This window comes from Sus scrofa, chromosome 9, assembly GCF_054392235.1.
Source record: "Sus scrofa isolate SSC_HxYL_T2T_F1_AM1 chromosome 9, Sscrofa_HxYL_maternal_Yorkshire_Landrace_v2.0, whole genome shotgun sequence".
In the NCBI taxonomy this organism is placed as follows: Eukaryota; Metazoa; Chordata; class Mammalia; order Artiodactyla; family Suidae; genus Sus; species Sus scrofa.
Window position 1 is genome coordinate 47,900,465 of NC_139391.1, and position 13,569 is coordinate 47,914,033.

At 50.4% G+C, this 13,569-nt stretch overlaps 1 protein-coding gene across 5 annotated transcripts in view; it reads left to right on the forward strand.

Moving 5' to 3' along the window:
- Positions 1-13,569, forward strand: part of GRIK4 (glutamate ionotropic receptor kainate type subunit 4) — a 459,028-nt gene that overhangs the window by 127,841 nt on the left and 317,618 nt on the right. The window lies entirely within an intron of this gene.

Genomic DNA, 13,569 nt, shown 5'->3' on the forward strand with positions numbered 1-13,569 from the left:
GGCTGGTCATATGGAAGAGCCTTTCTTCTGGAGCGTTCCTCATTTGATGCCTGCGTTACTGTCCCCTTGCCTGCTGGCTTCTCCTTGGGTCTGCGTGGAGAAGGAAAGTGTGAGGAAGTCGCTCTTCCGCGTGGTGTGCGTGTTTAATGCGCTCCATGCCTGCTGTGTCCCCCTGTGCTCGAGTTCTGGGCAATTACCCTCCTGCAGGGTTTTGTTGCTGAGCACAGCAGGTGGGCCTTGTTTGTAATTCACTTGCACCAGTAACGCTGGCTTAACACCATGAGGGCGACTGATCCACTCTGTGTCCCTAGCCCCAGATGCCACTTGATAGCAGGATGTTAGGTTGGCTTCAGGGGCTGAAGCACATCGAAGCTCATCCTGATCTGCTTTCTCCAGTTGAAGGTGACGAGAGGGGCTTCATTCATCTCTTGGCAGTCCCAGAGCATCACCATCATCCACACTAATGGGAAATCTGTACCCACATCCCAGTCCCCCCAAATCATGGTGATTTGGCTCTGGACAATAATAGCAATAATCACAATAACCGCTCTCAATAATCTCAGTAACAGTGCTGTCATTGAATGCTTGCGCTTTGCAGGCGAATGGCTACGATCGCAGCTGATCTTTGGAAGCAGCCTTGGGAATATCTAACATCGTCTCTGTGCTGCGGATGGGAAAACTGAGGCTCGGAGAGCGTAGTCCCTTAGCCAAGGGGACTACGTGGGACCACACTCTAGTTAGTAAGCAGCAGAGCCCAGACTCAGGGACCTTGGTTTAATGCCGATGCAAAGCTTGTATGGCTAACCACTGCCTTCCACTGCCTTCCTCTGGGATGAGTGATGATGAGTTTTGTGAATGGAGGTGGAGGGCCAGGGTGAGAGCTCCAACTTGCCATCCTCATTTTTTTTTTTTTTTTTTTTTTTTTTTTGCTAGCATTGATATTGATGAGTCACTGAGTGGGGGCGCTGGTGAGTGGAATTTAAACATCCTCTATAAGTTCACTCTTATTCATTAATCAATCATACATTTATTGAGCTCCAACTAGCTGGAAAACATTGTCCTAAGTGTTTTACAGAAAACAAAGATAAATCCTTCATCGGCTCAATGAATCAGAGAGATGGGGAGTCAGACATATATTCTAGAACAAAAGAAGGGAATTGACATGTTGGGATGGGGGGGGTGGAGGAGGTGAGAATGAACAAGCTGCAGAGATCTGACCTAGGAAAAACCTTTCTTACTTTCTGATTATGAAAACGTGGTTGGCATTTGGCACACTCTAATGAAACAAGTGTCACATGTGATGTCCCCTTTGATCTTTGAATAATCCCGTGGAGAAGCCAGGGCAAGTAGTATGTTTCTGTTTTATGGGAAGCTAAGGTGTAGAGAGATTTTAGGACCTGACCGTGGTCACACAGAGGATGGGTGCTCCATGTTGGAGCAGAGGGCTCCTGATTTTAAGTCCAGATGCTTCTGGAATCTCTTCCATTAGAGCCCAGAGTCTGAGCCGGGCCTGATCCACACTTGGCTCTCCGTGTGTCTCCCCATGTCCTACTGAGCCTGGCTCTGGAGCTCCCTGAGCTTCTGCTCTCCTTGCAGATCCAATGCTTGGCTGCTCAGAAACTTTCTTTTCCAGGACTCCAGGATCCATGCAGTACGGGGTCCACTCCCTTCGGGTCAACTCCCCAAGTTCACCTCCCCTCACACGGGGCTAAGTGCCCATTAACTGGCCTCTCTGCTCTCCAGGCCACCTGGAACACCCTGGTTACATCAATTTTCTTAAGCACAGCTCCATCCCTGGCTCTCTCTTGCCCAGAAACTTTCAATGGTGCTTTATTGCTTAGAGAATAAAGTCCAAGCTCCTTGGCCTTGGCATTCAAAGGCTTCTAGAATCTGACCCCAGCTCTTATTTCTCTTTGGGCCCCTCGGACACCACGTACTCCTACCAGGTCACTCTAGTCACTGTGCACCTTTGCCTTCCCCCGTGCATGCCTGGAAGGCCCTGCTTCCCATGCAGCACATGCCTCAGGGCTCAGCATGTGTCCTGCATCTTCCAAGAATCTAGCTCCAGCTGTTGGGGCCCAGGGAGGCTTTTCTGCCTCTGTCTTTTTAGCATTTCTTCCCAGTTGGTGACGAAAGCTGCCTGGCTTTGTGACAGCTGCTCCCTTGTTGTCTTGCATCCTGAGTTGATGGGTGTGCTTTTTAACTTGCTTTTCCCACAAGGACAGCCGCCCTTTCCAAGAAGCTTCTTGAGGGCAGTGAGCACATCTGAGTGTGCTGATGGCCCATTGGTTCCCAGCACAGAGCTGGATGGGCCCCGCGTGTGCAGGGCTGCTGGGATCTGGGGGTGAGCCCAGGCCCCCAGGTGGTCCTCACAGCCTTTTTGTCTCCTTCTGGCAGCTGGAGCTGGGCTTTCATGGTTATGTGCCCCCTTCGTCTAGGCCTCTGTGCTGGGGGAAGGGTTGAGTGCAGGGATAGCCCCCTTGCTTAGCTAAGGAAGTCAAGGATTTCCCCAAGGTCACCCTGAGGCTCTGCAAGGGGATGTGAAAAGCATTCAGCCCCTGGATTATAATCCGAAGACCCCCTGGCTCTGCTGGGGCTTCTGTGCCATCCCCCCCCTGGTTGTGGCAGAGGAAGTGATGGGGCTTCATCAGGCTGGGTGAGAGCTTCTGTGGCCTGTGACAACTGCAGAAGCTCAAGGCAGCTCCTGGAGAGGATGTGCCCCCTGCATCGCCAACCCCCTGAGACTGGCCCCCTCCCCTTCCCATCTCTCCTTCCAAGAAAGGACCCTCCTCTCACCCAGGGCCTGGAATTCTGCCAAGAACTGGAGGGGTGTGTGTGTGTGTGTGTGTGTGTGTGTGTGTGTGTGTGTGTGTGTGTCTGTGCTGAGAGAGAGAAAGGTAAGAACAGAAACTGCAGGTAGACTTGAGGGCAATAGCCTTGGAGAGAGCAGAAGAGGAGTAGCTAGGGTTAGACTGTGTCTGCGTAGGGAGTGTGGTCTGGGAGCACGGTCAGGGTCAGCTCTGTGCTGGGGTTAGACTGTGGCTGGGTGGGGAGCACGGTCAGGGTCAGCTCTGAGCAGCAGTGGCTCCTGCCCTTCTTGCCGCTAGAGCACCCTGGCCAGTGACTCGCGGTCCAGAGAGGCTGTGAGGGACCTGAGCTTCACTCTATGGGGCGGGGGCCCTGGCTCAGGGGTTAAATAAGAGGCCCATGTCTTCGAGCCAGTCGTTGAGAAAGCAGGGATTCTTTATTGTTTTTTAAATTATTAACTGGATCTTTTTAATTGGAAAAGCCATCCAACCTCTTAGCTTAAAAGGCAAACAGTAGAGAACATGTTTAGAATGAAAAGCAAGTCTGCCTGCTACCCTGACTGCAGTTATAGAACCCTCTCTGCAGGGGCAGCTGCCCAGCGCAGTGTCTCTTCTCTGCCCCCTCTCGGGGCCTGGTGCCCTCAGTGCTAATGAAAGTGGGTTGTGGAAGAGCTGGAGTGGACGCTGTGTGGGCTCCTGGCCAGTTCCCAGAGACCGTGCCAAGCTTGGGTGACAGCAGTGGAATAAGTCCCTCACGTTGCAACTTGAAGGAGACACCACTTATTTTTGTTACGGACTTTTATTGTGCGACCTCTGGCCTTTCTGCATTCTTTACTGTGGCCCTCCTCCACCCTGGCAGTGCTGGGGACCCATCCAGGGCGTCCTGAGGAATGCAGTGCACCTAGGGACAGCAGCCTTCTCACTTGCTCTGGCTGGGACTTTAAAAAGACGGGGCCTGGCTTTCTGACCACAGTGTCGGAGACACCACAAAAGCTCATGTGTACATAAGGTGACCACGTGGGCGAGGTGGAGCCAGGCCAAGGGATCAGAGCTCTGTGCCTGTGACCCAGCAGCTCTCAGGTCAGGACTTGCTTCCCTGTCGCTAACAGAGCCATTTCCTCTGGCTCTGAGCTCAGTGGAGCTGGAGACTGTCTGTGGACACCCTCATCCATGGGTCCGTAATAACTCATCTCTGGCTCTAGAAGCTTAAATTCGGATGCATCTCCCAGCCCCGTCCTTTTTGTCTCAAGGCTGCACGGCCCAGCTCTCCGCAGATATCTCTATGGAAGGTTGCAGTGCACAAAACCTCGCTCCAAGGTTTCTGCAGGGCAGCCCCTCTCCTCCCAAGCACCAGACAGATCCCGAGCAGGGGAGAGAGGGCTGCATTTACCTGGAGGTAATTAGAATGCTGTCCTTAAAAAGCGGGTTCTCTCAGCATCTTTCTTCCTGCTCGCCCTCTCTTCCTCTGTGGGCGCTTCTGCAAGGTCTCTCTGCCATGTTACAAACGGCTCCAGCATGGGGCTATTTTCCTTCAAAGCCTAGGCTCACGTGGTCTCTGCCAGGAGCTTGGCTCCCCCAGGGCCCAGCCTGGTGGCCTCAGATAAATGCCAGAGACATTTTTCACCATCGGGAGCCCGGCTTCCCCTCTGCTTCCCTCCCAGCCATCCTCCCCTCTCCTAGCTCGCTGAGGCTGGCGATTAATTCTCCATCGTCTCACCTCTAACCACCTCCTTTGCCACAGAGAGATTTGGATGCTGCGCCCTCCTCACTTTTTTTCATGAAGGATATTGGGTCCAGTACAAGGTTCAGGGAGGAGATTGGCTTTAGATGCAAAGCTTAGCCTGGACTTTGGGGCCGAGAGCGATTGGGGGCGCCTGATGACGGAGACTCACAGGAGCACAACAGATGTGTCAAGAAGAGTCTTTCCAGCCTCACAGACTCCCTGCATCACCCCAGCAGAGCCTCTGTCTGCATTTGCTCCTCGCTGCTCACCTCTGTCCCCTCCAAAGGACCTGGCTGACCCACATCAAACATTTCATCCTCAGCAAAACCTTCCCCATCGGTCACCTGAAGACCCCACCACACACTCTAGGGCAGCCTGTACTTTTCCTCCACCCTCTGTCGTCATGGTTTTTGGCTCCCTGGATATGGGTTCATGTCTCCTCCCCAGACTGTAAGCTCCACTAGGGCAGGGACTGTATCCCAGGGCCTGGACACTGAATGCCACACAATAGACACTCCATAAAATAGTTGTTGAATGAATACAGTATGAATCATGTAACACTATTTAAATATATTTGTATGCTTTAGTCTGGGCTAAAGGAACCACAAATAACAAAGTGCTTAGAAAGCACTTCACTCACCTGCAAAGTGATTCCCCTCCCACTGTCTCCTTCGAGGCTCTTAGCAACCCTGTAAGGTAGATGGTGGGAGAGTAGTTTTCCCATTTCACCAAAGAGGAAATGGAAGCCCCGAGAGGTTAGGACATGGGCCTGAGGTCACACAGCTCTCTATGACCAGCCCCGGACTTTCCTCCTGTGCCAGGCTGAGGCTGAGCGGGGATGGATGGCTGACTCTTCAGGGAAAGCTTCTGGATGGGGTTGACTTGGAGCAGCATTTGGAAGTGAGAGGGCTTCAGCAGGAGGCATGGGAGGCCTCTCATCGGAAGAAGGTGTGGATGTGGTCCAGGGTGCCTTGGAGGGGACGAGGGAGAGACAGGAAGTTCGCATTCACTGATTGCGTTACACGTCAAATCTCTTGCACTGGCTTTTCCAGGGAGGCCTTGTCAGCTGCCGTTTATAGTTGTGGAAATGCAGCTCTCAGAGGTTAAGAAACCAGCTTAAGGATGCTTAGTGGCAGCGGGGATTGAAGCCAGGGATGTCTGCTCTGGCCCCTGGAGAGGGGACATTGTTAAGAAGTGGATTGAGGGCTTTGATCTGAAATCTACACGGGCAGCGGTTTGGAGGGGAAGACAGACTGGGGCCTGTCTCACTCATCACTGCGCAGAAATTGGGAACAGCTTCTTCATCATATGTCCCGAGTGCCAGCAGTTACCTGCCATAGCCGTGCTCCCTGAAAATTCTCCCCTAAAGTCAGGCCTGGATCAGCCTCTGCGCTTAGTTTGTCCTGATGCGTCAGGCCTGGTCCAGCTCCCAAGCTGATGCCAAGCCTCCTAGGCTAGTCTACCATATTGTAACTCATCACAAACTCTCTTGATGGTAAATCCTAACTACCAGGCAAATCCTGATGGTTGAGGACATCTGGACTGGTCATTGTGCCAAAGGACACTCCCAGACTCCTTCTCATGTTGCTTTCTCCCCACCCCTGATGCAGCAAAATGTGCAAGTGGGCCTAGATCTCCTTGCATTTCACTTGTCTTCTTCAGCATCATGATCATTATTATAATCACCTTCTAATATTTTCTCAAGTCCCAGCTATGTGCCGGGTTCTGTGGGACACAGAGAAGCCAAGTGTAGAGAGCGGTGGATAAGAACAAGGTTCTGGAGCGGATGGCCAGGCTCCTCTGTTGACCAGCTGGGTGACCCTGACAAGTCCCACTTGAACTCTCCACCTTTGGGTTCCTTGTCTGCTGGGGGTGGGGGTGGGAAGCATGAGAGTCTGCCTCACAAGATTCTGAGAGCAATGAGTCTAAAACAGTACTTTGCACAGAGAAAGTAGATATTTAGTAAATTTTCCTGTTACCACATTGTTCCTGAATTGCAGACTCTCAGTGCTTAAAAGAATATTAGGGGTCATTGGTCTGATTCCCTCATTTTGGACAGTGAGAAACTGAGGCTTAGACAGGCTTAGACCCAGGAAGACCCAGGCCCTTGACTCTCAGGACAGTGTGGATCTGCATCCCGGCATCCCCTACTTGTTGCCAGGGAGACAGGATACTTACACCTGCTGCCCAGATGATTCAGGCCACAGAGAATGGCCCTCCCCTAAGGAAGTCACAGGGCTTGGGGTGCTGCTCCTATGCCCTGGCCACCCCACCGCCTGCACACTCCATCTGAGCTGCTGCCTGCTGTTGGGAGTTTCTCTCTGTCGGAGGAGTCGGAAGAGCAGAGATGCCCACATCCATTTGTCTTGGGGAGCCTGGAGCATCATGAGGAGTAATCAAGATCTTGTTGCCCGCAGCGGAGAGAAAACCTGTAATTAATCTGGCTGCCCCTCTGATTTCCTCTGTCCTCCCACCACCAAACACCGTCTGGTGGCTGTCAGCCTCCTTTCGGACACACCCCGGAAAATCACAATTAATGGTGTAATAGCCTTATGAGGACGAGAGAGAGACCAGCGGAGGGACCGCTGACAAATCAGGAGAGGAGAGGCCATTTAGCACAACTGGGTCAGGGAGACAGCGTGTTCGCTGTTGGCAGGCAGTGCCTGTCTGTGCCTGGTACCCATGCTGGTCGGGAGTCAACACACATCCATGGAGCTTCTGCTTGGGATAAATAGCATGGCAAATGTGTCAGGAAGATACATGCCTGAGAGATGTTCCTCTGCCCTCCAGGAGCACAGGGTCTGGAACAGAGAGAGGGCATAAATGTGTACAATGTTAAAAAATCATTCATTCACACCTTCCTTGATGGTTATCCCTGGCCAGCTGCCCGGCCACAGGGAACTGTCCTAGGTGCTGGAGAGGTAGCAGTGAATCAGAGGGAGAAGGGCTTGCCTTCATGGGGCTTCGTTCAAAGTACAAGCACCGGGAATTCCCACTGTAGCGCAGTGGGTTAACGATCTGGCTTGTCTCTGTAGCGTTGCTGGTTCAATCCCTGGCCTGGTGCAGTGGGTTAGGGATCCAGTGTTGCCACTGCAGCCAAAAAAGGAAAAAAATAAAAATAAGGTTATTAAAAAAATACAAGCACCAAAGAGAGGGTCAGAGACAATGAGTTCTGAAAGAGATGTGAAAGGAACTTCTAGCTCAAGATACTGAAAAAAAAAAATGGAAATTAGGTTCCCCTTCTAGGAAAAAGTAGGGACATCTGATTTGGGTCAGGAAACATCCTGGGCAGGTAAATGATGTAACATAGATGAGACCTCAGACGCCTTTACTCCCAGTCTGATTCCACAGCATGTCTTTCCAGAGCTCCCAGAGCAGCATGTGATCAGCATGCCATAGGATGCTGCCTGTGCTGTGCAGGTGAGGGCTGGAGGTTGAGAGCAGGAGCCCTCGTACAGTGGAGGAATCACACCTGGGCTGTAAATTCCTCATAGGCAAAAGGACTCTGAAAGTAACTCACCAGTAGATGGTTCACGCCAAGGCTCAGGGAGCCTTTTCCACATATATTACCTGATTGGATTCTTTCATTATTTCGATATATGTATATCGAAGCTACAGCTCCAACTTGACCCCTAGCCTGAGAACTTCCATATGGCATGGGTGTGGCCCTAAAAAGACCAAAAAACAAACAAACAAACAAACAAACAAAAAACAGCAAAAGAGCAGCGTCCTCAATTGCATGGGGAAGTTCTGTTTTTAAACTCTCTGCCTTCTGAGTTCCCTAAAATATAGGATTGAGGCCCAGCTCTGTTTAGATGGGGACTGTCAGAGACCCTCAGAAATCAGAAGGCATACTTGTAAACCTGCTTTGGACTTAAATTCTGCCAGTGCCTCCATGTTCAACTCTTAGTTGAAGAAGGAGCATGGGGTTTGTCATTGCAGATGGTTGGGTTGTCTTGAATTTGAACGTCAGCACTGTTGCTTTAGTTGCATGACCTTGGCTAAGTTCTGAGCCTCCCGGAGCCTCAGCTTCCACCTCTGTGAAGTGGGCGTGTGATATCATCTTGCAGGGTCAGTGTAAGGGTCAGGAGCAGTTTGTTACTTCGAGCAGTACATCACTCCTCATGACGATTCACCCCCCATATTACAGATGGAGAAATCAAGGTTTAGAGAAGCTAGCTCACTTGCCCACGGTGTACAGCTACTATGATGGCAGGGCAGAGCTCAAACCCGCGTTCTTACCTGTGACTGTTAGTCCAAGCCCCAGGCACAGAAGAAAAGGGCAGGGAAAGCTTTTTGACCCTGTAATGACCCTTTGTCTGAATCTAGAGCATTCTGTCTCCTTAGATTGTTTGTTTGTTTTCTTTTTTGGCCACACCTATGACATAGGGAGTTTCTGGGCCAGGGATCATATCTGAGCTGCTCTTATGACCTGTGCTGCAGCTGCGAAATGCCAGATCCTTTAACCTACAATGCAGGGCAGGGATTGAACCTGTGTCCTGGTGCTGCAGAGACACCGCCTATCCCATTTCACCACAGTGGGACCTCCTAGATTGTTTGTTTTAACCACAGTTAATATACAGAATGTACAAGTCAAAGTGGGAATTTGTTCCAGCTTGGTGTAAACTCAGAAAGTGTCTTTTTGACACCATCTGTTCCTTGATTCATTCAGTCAATAGTAGAGTACCTGCTGTGGGCCAGGTAGTATATATCACAGCTGACAGGTCCGTGGGGAGATGGGCAGCATCATCAGAAGTGGGATGTGTGCCCTAATGAAGACTGTTCCAGGTGTGTGGCAGCAGATGGGACAGGGACCACAAAACTCAGAGGGGAGGTGATGTGGTGAGCCTGGAAGACACAGTCTCCAGGCCATCAGAGGAGGAGGCTGCAGTCCCCACCCAGGCAGAGTGTGGGTGCCGAGGGAGGTGGGGGGTTGAGCCCTGCTGGGTGTCAGATGCAGTGGGGTAGGTGGTAGGGACACATGGGCAGGAGCCAGACCGTGAAGGATTTATCTGTTGGAGTGAAGAGTTCAATCAATCTCCAGTGCAGTGGAGAGCTATGGAAGACTTTGGGGCTAGGGTCGGTCATTATCAAGTGTGCATTTTGGTAAGAACCCCTGGCCGCTCAGCAGAGAACCAACTGGAGAGGGAAAGAAGAGAGAGTGGGCAAGCAAGACAGCTGCCATTGCAGAGTACTGATCGTTGCTGATAGACGTCTGGACCGGGGCAGATGGAGAGAGTGGTGATGGAGAGAATGTATCATATTTAGGAGGCAGAGCTGTCAGGACCAGGCAGCTGAATAGACGTGGGGGTGTGGAGGAGAACTCTAGGGTGACTAGTGGATGCTTGTGCACCAGGAAGGAGATTGTAGGAGGAGAAGCAGTTGGTGAGAGTGGTGGAGAGGATACTTCTTCTATAGGACAAGGTGGGTCTGAAGTGCGGTGGGACATCCAGGTGGAGATTTCAGGAGATGGCCATCTAAGTGCAGGTGTTCTGGGCTAGGGTTGCTGATTTCAAAGCCATAGCATGCAGGTGGTAACAAGACGTGGGTAGAGGTGAAGGTACCCAGAGATGGGTGATGCTAGTGGGGAGAGGGTCTTGGTGCTCTATCTAGAAAACGCCTTTTTTGTCCCTAAATGATTGAAATTATTCAGTTAATAAAAGCTGCACTGTTAGGTTCTAAGACCAGATTCACCTAAACTTTAAACTGAAAGTAAGAACTCAAATTTCTTTTTTTTTTTTTTTGGATAAAGGATCTAGAAGTTTCATGATCTGCTCTCATATGCAGACAGTTAAACAGTTAAGTGACAGAATAGGCATCAGAGTCAGAGACCTGGCTAGTCCTGGCTCTGCCTCCTAGCAGCTGTGACCTTGAGCTAGGCAGACACCTTTCTTTTTTGTTTGTTTGTTTATTTTGGTCTTTTTGTCTTTTTAGGGCTGCACCCGTGGCACATGGAGGTTCCCAGGCTAGGGGTCGAATCGGAGCTATAGCTGCCAGTCTACCCACAGCCACAGCAACTCGGGATCCAAGCCTTGTCTGAGACTTACACCACAGCTCCCAGCAACGCTGGATCCTTAATCCACTGAGTGGGGCCAGGGATCAAACCCATGTCCTCATGGATACTAGTTGAGTTCGTTAACCACTGAGCCATGACAGGAACTCCTAGGCACCTTTCCTGAGCTCACCTTCCTGTTCAGTAAATAGAGCTAGTTCTGTGGATTAAATAAGATAGAGACTCTGGAAAGAATTTTGTAAACCCTTGAGCCTTACAAACATGTGACGTGACAGTTCCTTTTTATTCCTGTAAGGTTTAGGGAAGACTATGTCTCATCCTTGTGCCAGGGCCACCCAGCTGAGGCCCAAGAACAGCCCAGGACCTCAGCCATTGTCCTTACACGTGGTATCTAGGATCAGCCAGGCTTCGGGGCCATGAACGTCGAATGTCAGCCGTGCATGTATTGAATATAGTTATGTCATCAATAAAATTTACACAGGCCAATCTGACACCTATTTAGTGGTCTGCCTAATAATTATTGTGCAGCGGGCTGACTGGGCATAAATGAAAGGCATTTGCAGAAATGATTGTATGTAGTATTACTTTTATATAGCCTAGCCAGGTTTTTACAGTTCTTCCCTGTTGACAATCCATTCATTACCCCATTCCACAAATATTTATTGAGGCTGTAATATATGCCAGGCTCTGATCAGGGCCCTGAGAAGTCAAACAGGATTTCTGTTCCTGCCCCACCTCCGTGGAGCTTGAATTCTAGTGGGGAGACAGATAGTCACTGAACCATTGACTTTAACCCATAATGAGTAAGAATGCTGAGCTTCCCCTGAGACAGTGTTTGCTTTTATCTCTTCCTGCACTGAAACCCATGAATTAAAGGACAAAGATTCTTGGCCTGATTTCCAACAGCAGAGTTGCCTTTGCTCCAATCCTTTTATTTTTTAATTAAAAAAAATTTTTAAAGGCTGCACCTGCAGCATATGGAAGTTCCTGGGCCAGGAGGTGAATCAGAGCTGTAGCTGCCAGCCTATGCCACGGTCATAGCAATGCCAGATCCGAGCCACAACTTTGACACCTAAGCTGCAGCTTGAAGCAAAGCCAGATCCTTAACCCACTGAGTGAGGCCAAGGAACCCACATCCTCACGGACACTGTGTTGGATTCTTCTTAACCTGCTGAGCCACAATGGGAACTCCTGCTTCAATTCTTTATCCTTTATTTCCCTCTGTCTCCCAATAGCTGGCTGTGACTTAAGGCTTTCCATCTATTGAACAAATATGTCCTGTGCACCTGTTGTGTACAAGTAGCCCCTGGGGATACAACAGTAAACTAGAAACAGTCCTTGCCCTTAAGAAGCCCTCACTGAGCCCACGTATAGACACATAAAGGCAGCAGCAATAGAGGGAAAATGCTGCCATCAGAGCCACTAGAGGCTTACTAGGGTGGCACAGAGAGCCGCCTGATGCTGACAAATAGCAGGGGTGAGGGGAGAGGGCCACGCTAAAGGCAGAGGGCATGATTTGTGCCCAGAAAGCTTCGAGGTGCTGAGTTAGGCTGGACTGTTGTGCATGTATATGGAGGGGAGATGTCATAAAATAAAGCTTTTACTAAGTGTTACACACACATACAGAAAACTGAACATCATCCTCAGGGTCTGCACAGCTGGATGTGGTTTCACGAACTGAGCACACCTGTGGAGCCAGCATCTGGAGGAAGAAACAGGACATCGTCACTGCCCCCAGGGGACCCCCTTTGTCCCCTTTGAGACACTCTCAACCTGCAGGGGTGATCACTAGCTGGATTTCTCATAGCACACAATGGTTTTTTCTGCTTTTGTACTTATTATAGTTAGACTCATTCTGCAAATTCTCTTTTGTGCCTGGTTTCTTTCACTTGATGTTATGTTTATGAGATTCATTCACACGGGGGCATGGAGCTGTGGATTATTCATTTTCATTTCCATGTAATATTCCATTGTGTCAATGGACACTGTGTTTCTCCATTCTGCTGCTGGACATCTGGGTAGTTTCCAGTTTGTGAAACTCCAGCGAGTGCTGCTATGAATGGTCTAGTGTGTCTTTGGTGAGCCTATATATGCGTTTCTATTGGAAATGCCTATTGTGGAGTTGCTAGACAATAGGATAAGTGTAAGGCTCTAAGAGAGCAGTTGTCCACAACAGTCAATGTCAGTTTGCAGTCCTGCTGACACTGCAGGAGAGTTCCAGTTGCTCCACATCTTTGCCAACACTTGATAGTATCTTTTTTAAGAGTCATCTGGGTGACGTGGAATGATACCTTATTGTGGTTTAAAATTACATTTTCCTGGGCACCTTTCCAAGTGCACCAAGGCCTTTGGATTTCATCCTTGGTGAAGTGTCTCTTCTAGTCTTTTGCCTATTTTTCTACTGGATTATCTTTCTAGGGGATGGGGGCACGATTCTGCTTTAATGCTGCTCTCCTAACCAAGGATTGTGGATTAAGATTTTCGGTTGCTTACCAACCCTGCCCTCACCCCAGTGATGGCAGAGCTGGGCGCCTACAGACTCTGATCGCAGCTGAAGACCTGGGATGTGTGCTTTTGCCCTCAGTATCTGCTGAGAAGCCACCTCTCCCACCTGGGCCAGGGAGGAGCTGATGTTTGTGTGGCCCCTGCTCTAGGCCAGGCCACGCCCGTGTTCTCCTCGCCCCTAGTTCAGCTCCATCAGGATGTGTTGTTATGCCAGGTCTCCCTGTGGGGAAACAGAGTTGAGTGACGGAGAGGAGCCACCCAGCTGGCAAGTGGAGGAGCTGGACTGGAAGCCGGTCCCTTCCCCAAAGCCTCCCCAGAGAGCAGGGCACGCCGTGTGTCCAGGATGATGGCAGAACCTTCCCACCCCCTCCTCTTCTGCTTACGCATGGTACCTGTTCCTTAAGAGCGGGTTGGGGTTTTCATCCCCAATTAGTCACTTTTTAAGAAGTGGAGCTCATTCAACCAGTCCCACTCACCTGCCCTTGATTTGATGGGGGCAGGCATTGGGGGGGGGGGATGGC